Raw genomic sequence first — 18,211 nt, 5'->3', positions numbered from 1 at the left:
GGGTTTCTCCACATTGGCCAGGTTGGTCTTGAACTCCTGACTTCAAGTGATTGGTGCACCTTGGCCTCCCAAAGTGCTGGGATTACAGACATGAGCCACTGTGCCCAGCCTTATTTTGCTTTTCATCCAGCAAAGCATTTCTTGTCCTCAGATCTTTCCTGTTCAGGGCCTGAAGGGTAAAAATGGAAGGTTTAAGAGGTTGATAGAAAAATACTCCAGCACCTTCCTACTTCTCCCCCCATCTTCAACACCCCTGGTTTTTTTTGTTCTTTTTTGTCTGCAGGTGGTGAGTCCCAGGGTAAATCTGTGCCTTCCTGCATACAGTATGGGCTGGCCAAAGACCAAAACTTTCACTTTTGGTATTTACTCTTCTCCAGTTGCATTCTTGATAATTTGTACCCTAGTTTCCTAAATTTGTATCCTAAACTTGCTTTTGCATTCATTTAGCAAATATTCAGTGCCACCCCTGGTTGTGGATGTATGTGACTTCTTATCTCTGGGCTTGACTTTTCTTTTGGTCTACTAGACCAGTTTTATCTTAGTCTTGTACCTCTTCCTCTTGCCTTCTAGCTATTCAATATCTGTCATACCTCCCCTCGGTTAGATGTGACCCTGTAGCTCTTTTTGATGTGATTTAATCTGCATCTTCCTCTGTTGTTATTCTCTGCTAAAACAGCAGGGGGTTAACCGTAGAATTTTAGAAATTCTTTTTTTTTTTTTTTTTGAGACAGAGTCTCGCTCTGTCGCCCAGCTTGGAGTGCAGTGGCGCGATGTCTGCTTACTGCAACCTCCGTCTCCCGGGCTCAAACCGTTCTCCTGCCTTAGCCTCTCGAGTAGCTGGGATTACAGGCGCCCACCACCATGCCTAGCTAATTTTTGTATTTTTAGTAGAGATGTGGTTTCATCATCTTGGCCAGGTTGGTTTCCCTCAAATGATCCGCCCACCTCAGCTGCCCAAAGCACTGGGATTACAGGCATGAGCCACAGTGCCTGGCCAGAATTTCAGAAATTCTAAATGGGCAACGGGAGTTTCTAAATGAGAATTTGCAAGACGATTTTAAGAACAACCTTGCCAAAGGGACTGATGGATCTTTTTGCTCTGTGACCATCATTGCTTTTTTTCCCATGTCCCACTGCTGGGCACAAAACCTTTTTTCCACCTGCATTATTTATGGCAGTTCTAGCCAAGATTTTTCATGCCATGACACAGATAGACAATGATGATGTGTGCACTGGAGTGAAATGGTGAAGGATGTTCCTGGCCAGAGTGCTTTGCACTAGGTTTGCATCCATCCAAGTCCCAGCATCAGAGGAGTAGTTATCCCTACCTTCCTGTAACCTGGTTGGTCAGTTTGCGGTTGAGGTTTTCAACCTTGCATTTGAATCAACAGAAAGCATTAAAAGTTCAGATGCTTGGGCCACAGACTTCATGTTCTGATGTTCAGGGATGGGGCCTGGCCGTTGGTATTTTTCGGAGCCTCGTGGGGTGGTTCTGGTAACACCTGGGTTGAGAACCTGCTGCTTAGTAGCCCAGCGACCTGAAGGGTTAATCCTAGTCACCATCTGTCATCTGCCACAAAAAAAGAAGGTAGAAGAAAGAGCACAGGAGCCAGTTGAGGGCAGCTACGTCATGTGAGAGGGAGGGGCTGGTACAAGCAGAGGAAAGACGATGAAATCAAGAGACATTTCTAGGACAGAGAGCTGAGAGCTTCAGGACAGGGCCTTATTCATAGAAGCCAGGAAAAAGGACTATTGGTAAAGCAGAGAGTGGCGTGCTGAAGCCAAGGGTAAGGACAATAAGGTTTTAGAGATGTACTGTGGAGTTAAATGAATAAAATGAGAGGGCTAACAGCAGCAAGCATCTGTCCAACAGTATTTGAGGGCCTGCTATTGACAGGCACCTTGGAGAGACGCGAGATTTTCTTTGTCAGGACACATAGCTTTGTTGTCAGGCTGCGAAACTGAACCAACTTGGGTATCAGGCATTTGGTAGTTTCTTTTAGCGCCTCATCATTTCAGATGACTGACATTCTTGGTTCTTAATTTAAATAAAGTTTTTAAAACTTACATTTTTTGTCTTTTTTTTTCTTTCCCCTATTTTGCCTGCTGAAGTTTAAATTGCATAATGTTTGAATTGTGCATATTTGCAATCTTCTGTTCTTGAGTACTCACCATGGTTGGGGGCAGGTGTGTAGAATTGGGTATCACACACACAGAAGGCTAAATTATCCATCACCCTCACCTTGGACAATTTAGGCTTCATTCTATTTAGAATTTTTATTAAGCCCTTTTTATGATTCTGTCTGAAGACAGGGCTGTGATAAGCATGAGAAAATCTTTTGTCAAAATTGCTAACTCTGTATGTTAAAGTGCTGCGCCCCTCATATTCAAGAATTGTTCTTGAAGGCTAAGATGTCTCCACACAAGAAGAATAAATGTGCCCCTACCAAGACTAGGGGGACATAGAGGTTCCCTTAAGTTGTCTAAGCTCCCCAGTCTCAGTACCATTCTCTACCCTCTCCCCAAGTACTGTACACATCATACACAGTATGTGATTAGTAAATGCGATTGGTAAATGTTCGTGAATTAAATTCACTCCCAATATGAGGACATTTCTCAGTTAGAATACATGGTTCCAAGTATGTGACCTGGTCCTATCTAGAATGTCAGTTCTATTGAGGTGTCAGAGACTTCGTTTCCTCATGTATCCATAGCACCTAGTATAGTGACAGGCATTTAACAGCCAGTGCTGCCATGGCCTTGTATTGTGGGTGGAATAGTAGAAAGCAGGTTGTGCCTCCTTCTAGTTAATTGAAAGAAAGTTAGAGCAACTATGGAGATATAACTGTAATGCAGGTTCTTTAACATAGTTGTTGAAATGTTCTTTCTTTAAGCCTGCTTGGATCTGAGTAATTAATTCATTTCCCATCAAGATAAGACTTAAAAGCATTCTTTGTTTTATTGTGCAATTCTTCCTGATTCTTTTCTTATGAGAAAGGCAAAGAGAGATTGACTACTGGTGTATTCATCTCCAGGGCAGTGTTTAAGATGGATAAACTTTCTATTAGATTTATTATTATTTTTAACCTGCTGTTTGTTTATTTGTTTTAAATGAGACCAAATGTAAACTCATCCTTTGTGCCTAAGATGCAGTTAGAATTATAAAGTCTTTCCAGTAACCTGGAAGTGCAGTCTACCCCAGTGGACAGTGTTAGGCTGGCTCTTCATTCCTTGGGACCACCTCCTACCTCCTGTTTGCTTGCATTGTGACAGTTGTCATACTGTTTTGGAATTATTTATTTACAACCCTAGTTCTCCTACTAGATTGTAGACTCTTGATGGCCATATTTATCTCTGCATCCCTAGAGTCTAGCATGTAAGCACTCAGTAAATCTTTGTACAAAGAGGTCTCTTTTTTCTTACTGTTTTTTTTTTTTTTCCCTTAAGTAGGACAGGTCAGAATCTTGCATTAGTCTTATGCAGGATGAATCTGTCATGGATAAACTTGAGACTCTTCAAAGCAACATAACCAACATACAAGGTCAAGGCTTAAACTCCCACTCTTCATCTGATAGTAAAAAGTGTCTTTCACCCAGACTTTGTTTTTCATTTCTTGATCCAGTTCCCACCTACCTCTTGAGGAGCCATTGCTTTTCTTTTTTCTGTTTTGAAGTTCTCTCCCAGTTTGTGATGTTTCTCCTTGTTGCACATAGCCACTTCCTTTCTTCCTCTGTTAAAAAAGCTCCTCTCCCCAGACTACTCCCTTGTAGCACCATGATTGAATGACCACTCTTTCTTAAGTGAACTTCTTGAAAACTAGCTTGAATCCATCCTCTTCATTTCCTTACCTCTTATTTCAGTTTCAGCCTATTGCTGTCTAGCATATATCTGCCATTCTGCATGTGATATATCTCAATGCCTGTCCTCATTTCCAGCATTCCACCCTATATGTGGCCTATATACCGCCATCTTCTGTCCCGTGCTCTTACTGAAGTCTGCCTAGATTAGACCATTTTAAAGTCCATCACTACATACTTCTTCCTCTTCTGGTCCTTTAGCTTGATGGACACACCTGGTTTCATACTTACTAATTATTGCATTTGGCAACTGTATTTACTACTTAAACCATTCTTTCACCCTCACGTGGTTTGGGTTGGTTGTCGCTCTCAGGAGGACCTGGCTAGCTTGGCTGCGTGGTTTCCCTGCCAAAATAGATACAGGAAGGGTAGTACCTCCTAGGGGATGCTATGCTTTTTGAGATAAGGCTCCTGGGAATAGGTGTCATCCAGTCTGAACCTATGAGAAATGGAGATTGCTTGAGATTATTGCCTACTTAAAGAACCTTAGTGAACTGTTCTACTAGGATTTACTTTTCAGAGCTCCTTGATGGGAAAAAAAAAAAAAAAAAATTACACATTCGAGTTCTTCCCTCAGGGATAAAGTTGAAAAACTTGTCCATCAGCTTAGCTAGAAGTTAGCAACCACAGACAGAAACTTTGTAATACTTTTTTTTTTTTAAGTTTTATAATATTCTTAGTTCTCATATTAGTTTTTTTTTTTCATCTTTTCCCATTTTTTTGTGATTATAAAACTTTTTACATTGGAATTGTTCTGTTACTGTGTGGAGCAAAAAATGAGAGGGGAAATTGTTTAGACCTTTTATACTAAGTGTTAGTATATCCAGAGGGGAGTGTAGGTGGTGGCAGCTTTACAATGGAAAGGAAATGTGGGGAGTCCCCAGGACCTGCAGTCAATGAATAACAGGCTCCCTCCGTGACTGGTAAGAGAGTTTTGGGAGGTGAGTATAACATGACTCATTCAGGTTCTTTCTTGCTCTTTAATTTCTGTGATATTTTGCTGGTCTATGAAACTGATAAGCCTTAATGGTTGCAGTTTATTCTGACCCAGAGTTTATTTTCTAGTGATACCTTTATTTTTTTGTTGGGATGTTGCTGGATAGTAAAGTAAAACTGAAGATCCTGGCCTTTCTCATTGTTCTCCTTCAAGAAAATGGGATTTCAGGAAACACTTCTCTTTAGCCTTCTCATGAAATTAATTTCATAGACCTGTTTCTTGTTTTGATGGAACCCCTGTAGAGTTACCTAATATAAAGGTATATTAAGATTTTCTAGAGAAACAGAACCCATAGGCTAGATGAAGAGATAGATTTAAGAGGAGAGTTCTTGTAGGTGTTGGCTCACATGGTTATAAGGAAGTCCCATGATCTGTAGCCTGGAGAACCAGGACAGCTGGTGATGTGTTTCAGTCCAGGTTCAAAGGTCTGAGAGTCTTGAGAATCAGGTGGACGGGAGGGTGTTAATCCTGGGCTGGGTCTGAAAGCTTAAGAACTTAAGGCCGGATGTCTGGGGGCAGGAGACGAGTGTCTCAGCTCTAGCACAGAGCGCATTTGCCCTGCTGCCTCCTTGTTTATTCAGGCCCTCAGTGTATTGGAAGATGCCCACTTAAAGTAGGCAGTCTACTTAAAGAGGACCAGTCTACTTTGGTCTTCCCCAAAGTGGATTAGGGAGGATCATCTACTTTACTCAGTTATCAATTTAAGTGCTAATCTCTTCTGGAAATGCCCTCATAGACACACCCTGAAATAATGGTTTACCAGCTATCTGGGCACCTCTTACTTTACATTCACAAGTAATATTAACCATCACAACAGAGTAAAAAAAACCTGTTGTTGTTGTTATTGTCTTGCTTTTTTAAAGGAGAGATTTATTTCTACTGCTAGTTTAACTTCCTCCTAAAACTGGTTTGGTAATATTCGTGAACTCCCATGACTAGAGAAACTTCAGGTGTCTGTAGAGCTCTTTGACTTTCAGAACTTTGTTGCAAGTGTCCTTAACTGATTTGAAAGTTCTAATAACGACCAACGTTGGAATGTTTATCGTGTTCTAGGTGCTGTGCCAAATGCTCCCCGCACAACCTCTCACCTGATTGCTAAAACAGCTTTGTGAGCTCCGTATTGTCTGCATTTTACAGGAGTGCCAACTGAAGCCTGGACAAGTAAATTATCTTCTCAGGTTACACATAGGCTGCTGGGCCTGGCTTCTGGCCTTCAATTCTAACTATTGTTATTTTCATGAAAGTGACACCTTAAGTGCTTTCTTTGGTAGTGGTGTTGGGGTAAGCCTTTGTAGAACAGTTGTTACAGAAAACTTGTTTACATGGAAGCATTCCTTCAGCAATGACTGACAGACGGGAAAAGCAAAGTGCAGGTCGACCATCTCAAATATGAAAATGTGAAATCCAAAATGCTCCAAAATCCAAAACTTCTTGGGATTGACATGATGCTCATAGGAAATGCTCTTTGGAGCATTTTGGATTTTAGATTTTTGGGTTTGGGATGCTCAACCTGTAAGTATAATGCAAATATTCCAAATTCTGAAAAAAGGCGAAATCAGAAACACTCTTGGTCCCAGACATTTAGAATGAGGGCTATGCAACGTGTAACTGACAATTTTTACCTAGTGCATATTATGTCCAAGTAACTAACAACTGTTGGAGGAAAGAATTTTAACATCCCATTTTACTCTCATTAAGTGGTTGTGGAAATGACCAATGGCATTTATACTTAGGTTTGTAACATCATCCATTTATTATACGGTCTTTCTTTGCTTATCTGCTGCATTCTTGAGATTGAAAATTTTATCCTGGAATAATAAATGACCCTATCTCAAACAGCTGCCATGTTAAGATGAATAAGAACATCATAGGGGGAGTAGATGCATTTTTGGGAGGCCTCCATCTGAAGTGACATGAATTCATAACACTCTAGTTCTGTCTACATGTCATGCTGTTGTTACTGGGTGAGCAGGGAACTGTCATTCCTACACCTGATTTAATAAAGGTGATCAGAATGGAGGATAAAGGGAAATAGCATGAGACTGTGAATGGATGTGGGGATTCGCATTGGTTTTGCTACCAAGTAGAGTTGTGTCACCTAGCAAATCACAACATTTCTGGCCTTCACTTTCCTGACTAGTAAAACGAGGTTTTTGAACTAGGCTGTCTTTACTGATTCTTTAACTGCTAAAGTTCTATGATTTTACATATGAAACCAAACCTAACAACATTGCTAACATGTATTTTTCAAAGCCACAGAAGTTACATGCACGTTTAATGAAGTTCCAGTGGCTTTATTAGAATTGGCTGATTGTACCATTATATTGCATTATAATAGTAAGGGTGAGGGTTGTTTACTTGTTTGGGGAAGGGGGGCATTGGGTGTACTTGTACTTAAGCCTCAGGCCCGCCTGCTTCCTGATCTTTGCTTGCCTTTTCTCACTACTAATTGCCCCTGACTTACAAGCTGAGACCTGCCCTCTTTCCCCTAGGGCTAATGCCTGTGTTGGGATCTTGAGCTCTCTTTTTGTTAACTGGTTTTCTGTGCTTTTTTGTTTTTTTGTTTTTTTTGAGTCTCGCTGTGTCGCCCAAGCTGGAGTGCAGTGGTGTGATCTCTGCTCACTGAAACCTCTGCCTGCCGGGTTCAAGCAATTCTCCTGCCTCAGCCTCCTGAGTAGCTGGGATTACAGGCGTGCACCACCACGCCTGGCTAATTTTTGTATTTTTAGTAGAGACGGGGTTTCACCATGTTGGTCAGGCTGGTCTCAAACTCCTGACCTTGTGATCCGCCCACCTTCGCCTCCCAAAGTGCTGGGATTACAGGCGTGAGCCACCGCGCCTGGCCCTCCTTTTTTCTTTTTTGGGACGGTGTGTGGCTCATTGCTTAGGCTGGATTGCAGTGGCACAATCTCGGCTTACTATAATCTCTGCCTTCCTGGTTCAAGTGATTCTTCTCCCTCAGCTTCCCGAGTAGCTAGGATTACAGGTGCCCGCCACCATGCCCTGCTAATTTTGTATTTTTAGTAGAGGCAAGGTTTCACCAAGTTGGTCTGGCTGGTCTTGAACTCCTGACCTCAGGTGATCCACCCAACTTGGCCTCCCAAAGTGCTGGGATTACAGGTGTGAGCCACTGCACCCGGCCTTGTTAACTGGTTTTCTTTTTTTGTCCCTGAGTTCCTGTCTTTAGGATCTGAACACTTGATTTTTATTTATTTTTGTTTTTTTTTTTGTTTGTGAAACTTGTTTTGCTTTTGTTGCCCAGGCTGGAGTGCAATGGCACGATCTCGGCTCACTGTGCAACCTCTGCCTTCTGGGTTCAAGCAATTCTCCTTCCCCACCCAGCCTCCTGAGTGTCTGGGATTACAGGCTCCTGCCAGCACGCCCGGCTAATTTTTGTATTTTTTAGTAGAGATGGGGTTCACCACTTTGGCCTGGCTGGTCTTGAACTCCCGACCCCAGATGATCCGCTTGCCTCGGCCTGCCAAAGTGTTGGGATTACAGCTGTGAGCCACTGTCCCCGGCCTTTTTTTTTTTTCAGACAGGGTCTTGTTCTATTGCCCAGGCTAGAGTGCAGTGGTTTGATCATAGCTCACTGTAGCCTTGAACTCCTGGGCTCAAACAATCCCCCACCTCAGCCTCCCAAAGCGCTGGGATTATAGGCATGAGCTACCACACCCGGCCTGAACACTTGATCCCTTTTTTTTCTTTTTTTTTTTTTTTGAGACAGCAATGATGCGATCTTGGCTCACTGCAACGTACGCCTCAAGTAGCTGGGATTATAGGCACCCGCCACCATTTCTGGCCAATTTTTTTGGATTTTAGTAGAGACAGGGTTTCACCATGTTGGCCGGGCTGGTCTGGAACTCCTGACCTCAGGTGATCTTCCCGCCTTGGCTTCTGAAAATGCTGGGATTACTGGCGTGAGCCACCGTGCCCGGCCTCACTGGAGCTTTTTTAATAGGTGAACTCTGGTTGCCCCTTTGCATGTCTCTTATTCCTTCCTCTGCTATAGGAATATAGGCTTTTAAACCCCAACTCCGTGAGTAGACCAGCCTGCTTCTCTGAATTTCTAAGTACCAGGTGAACCTGCAGGGTATCATGTCAGAAACAGAGACTTTTTTTTTTTTATAGTGAAGATGTCCTTGATGACTGTGTATACAAATACACACACATACACACACTTTTTTTAAAAAAAGTTAATTTCCAGACTTTATGGACAGTGTGCAGATTCTTTATCACATCACAGTGTTATTTTTCTTGCCTGCATTTCCCCCCACCTTCTATGGCTTTGCCTGTATTACCACATATTCATTACAGAATCCTTTGACACCAGTGTTCTGGCTGATTCCCTGTCGACCCTCTGTTGTCTCCCTCTGTTCCCCACCTAACTCTCTTTAAGTGGGCAGGCTTGTTTTTGGTTATGATTTGCCCCAAAAGTTATAAAAGTACATTTGGATCATAGTTGCCTTTGATGGTTTCTGCGGTAGAACCAGTGGTGCCAGTTGATTTCTTGAATGGCTGCCCCCATACATTGGGAGTAGCTATTGGAAGTGCTTTGTGAGCTTATCAGGGAAATGACAGGACTGAATAATGATCTGTCATGGGCATGGTATGGGGGGTGGTGGCGCATGTGCCATCATTTGCCAGTGGCCCCGGAAGCCCAACACTCTGTTTATATATGTGTATTAATTGTTTCTTTGGTTGTCCAGCATTGGACTCATAATGGCCTTTTGTATATATCAGGGTTCCTCACCGTTTGAAGTAGAGTTTCAATACCTACTTTAACATTGGCTCAGCCACTTATATTTACAAAAGGTCTCAAGATTTCTTACTGGTAGAATTATTTAGATTCTATACTTAATATTAAGCGATTTCACCCTTGAGTCATAATTTCCAAAGTGTGCTCTCCCAGTATATTCTAATAGAGGTTCCCAGGATTTGGACCACGGACTGTATTGAGGAAAAATGCTGGTTGCTAGGTATTAAGAACTGATGTAAATTAGTAAGAAAAGACAGATGATCCATTGAAAATGTGGTAAAATAATAATAGGTAATGTTTGCCGAGTGTGCCAGATCCTGTGGTAAGTGTTTTAAATGTTGTGTTGGTTGCTTTTCATAGTTCCCTAATGAGATCATTATGATTATCCCTAATTTGTGCTTGAGGAAGTGAGACACAGAAGCTCATTAAGTACCCTGAGGTCACCCAGACCTAAGTGATGGAACCAGGACTTGAGCCGAGTCAGCCCAACTCCAGAGCCTGTCCTCATAACCAATGTGTTGTAAAGGTCAAAGGAGATTTCCGGATCTTCACAGAAAGGGAACACAAATTCACATTGACAGATATAAATTATTTTGAGGTACCACTTTTCACTTCTGAGATTCAAGTGTGACTCTGGCAAGAAGGTGATGTATATACTTACATTAATGGAATATATAATATCTTTTTTAAAAAAATGATGTTTAACAGCTGTTGGTATCATTGCCTAAATCAATTATATTATTAGTGTTGCAGAATGATGATACTCTAATTGTATCATTATTTTTTCATGTGTTAACTCTGATACTTTTTTTTTTTTTTTGAGACGGAGTCTTGCTCTGTCCCCCAGGCTGCAGTGTAGTGGCGTGATCTCTGTTCACTGCAAGCTCCGCCTCCCGGGTTCACGCCATTTTCCTGCCTCAGCTTCCTGAGTAGCTGGGACTACAGGCGCCGGCCACCACGCCCGGCTAATTTTTTTGTATTTTTAGTAGCGACGGGGTTTCACCGTGTTAGCCAAGATGATCTCGATCTCCTGACCTCGTCATCCGCCCGCCTTGGCCTCCGAAAGTGCTGGGATTACAGGCGTGAGCCACCACGCCCGGCCTATAACTCTGATACTTTTATAAAAGAAATTTACTCCTGATCAATTACTTTGCTTTCTGGAAGTCACTTTATCCAGGAAGGCCAAGGTAAGTCCTTGTTTGTTTTCCTTTTTTATCTATTTCCAAAATAGTAGTCCCCCACCTTATTCATGGTTTTGCTTTCTGTGGTTTCAGTTAAATGGAAAATTCCAGAAATAAATAGTTCATAAGTTTTACTTATTTATTTTTTCTAGAGATGGGGTTTCACCAGATTGCCCAGGCTGATCCCAGGCTCCTGGGCTCTGCGATCCGCCTCTCAATGTGCTGGGATTATAGGTGTGCGCCACTGTGCGCAGCCATAAGTTTTAGATTGTGTACCATTCTGAGTAGCGGGAAGAAGTCTTGTGCTGTCCTGCTCCATCCTGCCTGGAACTTGAATCAGACCTTTGTCCAAGGTATCCATGCTGTCTATGCTACCTGCCTGTTAGTCACTTAGTAGCTGGCTTGGTTATTAGATGGATGGATCATAAGAAGGGTGAAGAGAGTACAATAGGATATTTTGAGAGAGAGAGAAACCACATTCACATAATTTTTATTACAGTACATTGTTATAATTGTTCTATTTTGTTATTTAGTTATTGTTTTTAATCTCCTACTGTACCTGATTTATACGTTAAACTTTATTATAGGTATGCATATACAGGAAAAAGCAGAGTGTGTGTAGAGTTTGCTACTATCCACGGTTTTAAGTATCCACTAGGGGTCTTGGAAGTATGCCCCACATATAAGGGGGTCTACTGAAATAAGTTGGTTCTCTTTGTATATAGTTTTCACCTTTGACTTCTGTAAATGTATTATTTAGTTAAAAATAACTAAAAATACTCTTTTAAGTTGAAAATGAAACACACAGAAGATTTAATTAGAATTGAAGATTTTGACTGTAAAACTTTAGTGTTCTAACAAAAAGAACTAAAAAAATGTAAAACTCCACTCAGTTTATAGTAATTTGTAGTAGTTTTATTTAAGATAATATGTGTAGTAGTTTTCTTGATTGTAGGATATAGCATATGTTACTCAGGAGGTTCTCAAATTGTTACAGGAAAGAGGCCCCAATCCAGACCCCAAGAGAGGGTTCATAGAGCTCGTGCAAGAAAAAATTTAGGATGAGTCCATGGAGTAAAGTGAAAGCAAGTTTATTAAGAAAGTTAAGAAATAAAAGAATGGCTACTCCATAGACAGAGCAGCCCCAAGGGCTGCTGGTTGCCCATTTTTATGGTTATTTCTTGATAATATGCTAAACAAGGGATGGATTATTCATGCCTCCCCTTTTTAGACCATGTAGGGTAACTTCCTCATGTTGCCATGGCATCTGTAAACTGTCATGGCGCTGGTGGGAGTGTAGCATTGAGGACTACCAGAGGTTACTCTTATTTTTTTTTTTTTTCTGAGACAGAGTCTTGCTCTGTCGCCCAGGCTGGAGTGCAGTGGCGCGATCTCGGCTCACTGCAACCTCCGCCTCCCAGGTTTAAGCAATTCTCCTGCCTCAGCCTCCTGAGTAGCTGGGATTACAGGCACCCGCCTCCACGCCCAGCTAATTTTTTTGTATTTTTAGTAGAGACGGGGTTTCACCATGTTGGTCAGGCTGGTCTCGAACCCCTGACCTTGTGATCCACCCGCCTCGGCCTCCCAAAGTGCTGGGATTGTAGGTGTGAGCCACCGCGCCTGGCCCACCAGAGGTTACTCTTGTGGCCACCTTGGTTTTGATGGATTTTGGCTGGCTTTTTTACTGCAACCTGTTTTATTAGCGAGGTTTTTTATGACCTGTATCTTATGCCGACCTTTTTTATCCTATGACTTAGAATGCCTAACTGTTTGGGAATGCAGCCCAATAGGTCTTAGCGTCATTTTGCCTAGCTCCTATTCAAGATGGACTTGCTCTGGTTCACGTGCCTCTGACAAAATGAGTACACATTGAATCCTCCGGGAGGGCTTGTTAAAACAGATTGCTAGGCCCCACCTTCGGTAAAAGTCCTAGTGCTTTACCAGACTGGTAACATAGTCCAATGCACAAAAAGGTTGGGAGTCTCTGCTTTGGATCTAATGCCAGTCTGCAGGTATTGCCAGGAGAGCAGAGAAACTATCAAAACAGCACCACAAAGACCCACCCACACCAGTCATTATTATTATTATTTTTTGTCTAACAAAAAAAGAGAGGTTGGATGGTACTGTTATGTTGCAAGGGACACACTCAAGATACACTTGTAGTCTTAGATACTGGTTTGGATAAACCATCTATGAAGGATCTTTTTGAAAGATCTTTGGTCTTCTTTTAGAAACTTGATTATTGCCTGAGTGTTAGATGAGATTAAAAAGATACCGAAATGGAAAGGTGGAGGCTGGGCACAGTGGCTCATGCCTGTAATCCCAGTGCTTTGGGAAGCTGAATCAGAAGGATCTCATGAGGCCAGGAGTTTGGGACCAGCCTGGGCAACATAGCAAGACCCCATCTCTACGAAGAAATACAAAAACTAGCTGTGTGTGGTGGTGTGCACTTGTGGTCCCAGCTACTTGAGAGACAGGGATGGGAGGATTTCTTGAGCACAGGGATTGGAGGCTGCAGTGAGCTATGATTGTGCCTCTGCACTCCACCCTGGGTGACAGAGTGAAACCCTGTCTCTTAAAAAAAGAAAGGTGGAGATCAACAGCTTAAAAAGCTGGTAACAGTAGTATCTACAGTGTAATCTCATCTTGTGTGTGCAGAATGCACACTTGTAAATATATGTGGGTGACAATGTTGGAAATGAGCTTTATTAAGGTGTTAAAATGGTCATCTCTAGATGATGGGGATATGCTTTTATTTTCTTGGTTTGGCTAGTCTTTGTTTTCTAATTCATTACATTGTGCGCCTACTGTTACTGTAAAATAAAAATCATTTAGAAAAAAGCCATCTTTTCAGTGAGAATGTCATTTACCACACTCTTTAAAAGAGAAATCCACCCAGCTACACCTCCACTGTTTCTTATGTTACTTTTCTCCGTAGAAATTTTCAACAGCTAACATATTCTGTGTTTTGCTTATTTATTTTTTCTTCCACCCACTAGTACATAAACTCCATAAGGGCAGGACTCTTTATTTTGTTCTGTTTTCCCCAGCACCCTGAATGCTATCAAGCATTCAAGTAGGCACTCAGTAAATCTTTGTAGTTAAATACATGAATGAAAAATATCCAATGTCTATGTATATTGGGTTATTGAAGGAAAACGGTGAGTTGCAGTCAAGTTTAAAAACCATTGTGCAAACTATTAAAAGTTCCAACCAGGCCTGGATTTATCTAGGCAGTAGGTTTCTGTTGTTTAAGATCTGTCTATTTCCAGTATTCTCTTTTTTTAATGGAACTAGTCCTAAGGAAATAGGAGGAGACGAAGCCCTGGTTGGGATGGACTTTCTCCCTTGATGTGCTTTTTCGCCTCCGCATTCCTGCATTCCCTCCTGAGACACCAAATGCAATTTTTCCAGTGCTACTGTGGTGCTGTAACATGGGCAGTGTATTGGAAGGAATACGTGTATTAGGATTTCTTAGCAATATTATTTTCTCTCCCTTGTGCATTCTAAAGAGCAAGGACCAAAAATCCCAACCCTGCCTGCTTTTATGTAGCTAAGAGTAGCTTTATACATTTGCAATTGATCTGACGATTGGGAACTCTGATTAAGTCAAATGTTATTCCCCCAACAGAAAGAAATCCATTCTTCTCATAGTTGACCAGTGTGTTAAAGAAAAAATTATTCCCATACTTGTTAAAATGGTAAGGAAGACTTTGTTTAAGACTGTTGTGATGGGTTTCAAGACCGTCACAGTATGGGACAAAGATTGGGCTCAACTCCAGATACAACAAGAACAAGTGGAGGTTTATAGCTGAAGAGATTGGAGAGTCAGTGGATGGGAAATTACTAAGAGGAAGACATCAAGGGTAGCGAGATTCTCGCTTAGAGGACCCTGAGGATTCTTGTTGAAGGCAGTACGGGATGATCAGATATCACTTGGCGGATGTTGGAAGAGAGGGGTTTGACCAGATATCGTGGGTGGGAGCATTCTCTCTAAACTGACTTTGGAGGATTCTTGCTACAACTCTGAAGGGACAGACACTGAAGGCTAAAGTAGAGGCCCCCTTGAGAACAGGGCTCAAGGGAACCTGACTAAAGGTTTGGTCGAGAGTATCTTTGCCAAGTATTAGAAAAAATTATACCCAATTGTTATATTTTGATTTTTGTCAATAAAAACTTGTGTGATTATTTGTATCCTCTCATTATATAAGTACCTACATCATATTATGGATCTTGCCTCTTGGCCTGCAAAGCCCAAAGTATTTGCCGTCTGGCACCTGGCAAGTTTCTTGACTTCTGCCCTGGAGTTTTATTACTCTTCTTGTGAATTTTAACAGCCTTACATTTAAACAAAGTTTACCATTGATAGGAGGACCTTGTGCTCATTGCTCTCAGAGGGCCGGCTGCAGGCAGAAAGAGCTTATTTAATTTAGCACACATTGTTTTCCAGTTTTTTTCCTGGATGTTTTCAGCTGGACACCCAGAACGTCTGCCTGCCTGTCTTTTTCTGACCACTTGTTTGCCTTCTCCCTCCCTCCCTTGATCCATTCATGAACTCAGGAACACCCTCACTATTGGTATCTCGGTTCTCTGGGGCCATTTACACCTGACTAGAGGATCTGCTCACTCCCTGTGCCTGGACTTCCGACCTACAGAGCTGTGAGCTAATAAACAGGTGTGGATTTATGCAGCTCAGTTAGTGGTAACTTGTTACACAGCAATAGAAAACAAATACAGATCTTTGCAAGGTTATCTCACTTTAAGTGATTTCCCCCTTCTTTGTCTGCCCTTTAAATTTCCACTAGTATTGTTTGTTTTTCTTTTTACAGCAAAGTTCAGAAATGTTTCCCCTAATCATCTTACTTTTCAGCAACATCGAAATTCTGTATTCCCTAGGATTCAGTTACATATCCCTCTTGTAGCACTTAACACTTAATGTACACTTGTGTAATATTAGTCTTTGAGGTCTGTTTTTGTATTTCTGCTCTCACTCCCAGGACACAATAGTTGCTCAAATATATTCTGAAATAATGAGTAATAGGTCCGACATCAAGAATTTTGGCTGAAAAAAAAATCAGAGACTCAGACTCCTATAAGAACCTCAGGATGGTCCCAGTAGAAAGCTTTCAATTAGATTAAAATGCCAAATAAAATGGCTTTTATTATATTCATAAATATTAAGTGTCCAGTGTTCTTTATTGATATACAGACACCTTAAAAAATGGGTTGTCTTTTTTCTTGAAGCTAATGTGTTCATAAGATAAGGTGAAGTGTTATTTAATAAACAGTTTTTCATTTTTAGGCATTTTTGAAAGATATCTACTATGGCATTAAAAATGCTTCAATTTTTCTTAACGAAATGCTATTTAATTTCATGTAAACTTACAGTTTAATGCTAAGGCAGAAAAATAGGTTATTTCCTTTTTATTTATGACACTGCTAAATAAAGAATTGAAAATAGAAAAAAAATCAGGCCTCCTTTATTTTTTAAAATGTCAGATCTTTGATAAGAATGCCTGGAAACTTGAATGGTTATTTATTGAACCGTTTCAGGAGTTAAGGGTAACCACGAGCCCAGGTTGGAATCTGTTGTCTCAGTGTAATTATTAATGGCAACTCTTTTTATCCTCCAGTGTGTTTGATGATAAATTGTATTGTGACCTTATAGTATATGCTACCTGTTGATATGTTTGACTTGCTGTCTCATTTTGAATAATTGTTAACCTTGCAGAGATTGAAGTTAGAAGTACTATTGTAGATGGTTTGGGAAGGCAGAATATACTGAACTCTCCCCCATTCACCAAATCTGTAGGAAAGATATTGAAACCGAGTGATGGAAATACCCACAAGTTTTCATGTCTGTTTGGAAACTTGAAGGATCATTTCTCTATTATGGAATTTGGAAATTTTAGTAGAATGTGTCCAGCTATGCATCTTTTTCATCAGTTTCCCTAGCTCGTAGTTAGTCTTACAAGTCTCTCTTCAAATGAAAGATATTTCCTTTTCGTTATTTTTTTTTGCTCATGTACGTATTTATATTTATACATTATGTTTTGTTGTGGGGAAACATACATGTTTATCATTTTAACTATTAGTGTACAATTTAGTGCCATTAAAGACAGTTGCCTGTGGTGTAACCATCATGATCTATACCCAAAATATTTTCATCATTCCTGATATGGTTTGGCTATATTCCCACCGAAATCTCATCTTTAAGTATAGCTCCCATACTTTTCACGTGTTATGGGAGGGACCTGGTGGGAGATAATGAAATCATCAGCTGTTTCCTCCATAACTGTTCTCATGGTAGTGAATAAGTCTCATGAGATCTGACGGTTTTATGAGGGGCTTCCCGTGTTGCTTGGCTCTCATTCTCTCTTGCCTGCTGCCATGTAGGATGTGCCTTTCACCTTCCACCATGATTATGAGGCCTCCCCAGCCATGTGGAACTGTGAGTCCATTAAATCTCTTTTCCTTTATAAATTACCCAGTCTCAAATATGTCTTTATCAGCAGCATGAAAATGGACTAACACAATTCCCAACATAAACTCTGTGCCTGTTAAATAATATCTCCCCAGTTTCTCCCTCCCTCCGTCCCTATAACCTCTATTCTACTTTCTATGGAGGCATTTCGTTTTATTTCTTTAATTATTGCCACTCTTCTCCTTTTTTTCTCCCAGGGGACTTGTATTACTTGCATATACTGTAGGGGTCTTCATGATTTGCTTCCCAGTAGTGGCTTTTGTTTACTGAATTAAAGTAAAATTATGTTTTCCCCAAATTTTAAATTTTCTGTGCTGTTATTGAATCTTCTTAGGTTGACTCAGGTCTGTCTGCTTTTATATTTTTGTACTGTTACTTTCTGTCCCCTCTGATAGCCCTATGTCCTTAAAAGCAGACTTCTGGATTGTTCCCACGTTTTCTCTGGCCTCTAGATCCCCGAAGTAGCCATGCTTTTCTCTGCCTCCCGTGGCCCTCTTCACACTTGCGTTGGGTTAGCCCCTTACAGCTCTTGTTAGCCTGTGAATTGTATGAGGCTCAGGGGTGGTCCCAGCCCCCTGAAGCGTGGTGCTGTAGGCACCAACCGAGCTCATCTGGGGAGTTAAATGATGTCAGATCTCCACAGCCTAAGATTTTGTCTGTTGATTCAGGGGGTGCCAAGGCTTTGACTTTTTTTTTTTTTTAAAGCTTCATAAATTATTTTGATGTGCAGTCAGAGTTGAGAACCAATGTTCTGCACCAAGGGTAGGCAAACTCCTGCTGTCTAGGCCCGGCTAGTAAGTATTTTAGGTGTACAGTTTCCGTTGCAACTACACAACCCTATACATGTGAAAGCAGCCATGAAACAATTCACAGATGAGTGAATGTGGCTGGGTTCCAATAAAACCTTGTTTATAAAAGCAGTTTACAGGCTAC

At 41.2% G+C, this 18,211-nt stretch overlaps 1 protein-coding gene across 2 annotated transcripts in view; it reads left to right on the top strand.

Moving 5' to 3' along the window:
* ADGRA3 (adhesion G protein-coupled receptor A3) overlaps positions 1–18,211 on the top strand; it is a 128,129-nt gene that overhangs the window by 9,303 nt on the left and 100,615 nt on the right. The window lies entirely within an intron of this gene.

The sequence above is a fragment of the Pan paniscus genome, chromosome 3 (assembly GCF_029289425.2).
Source record: "Pan paniscus chromosome 3, NHGRI_mPanPan1-v2.0_pri, whole genome shotgun sequence".
Lineage (NCBI taxonomy): Eukaryota > Metazoa > Chordata > Mammalia > Primates > Hominidae > Pan > Pan paniscus.
Note: the sequence above shows the minus strand (reverse complement) of the source record. Positions and strands in the feature narration are given on the sequence as shown.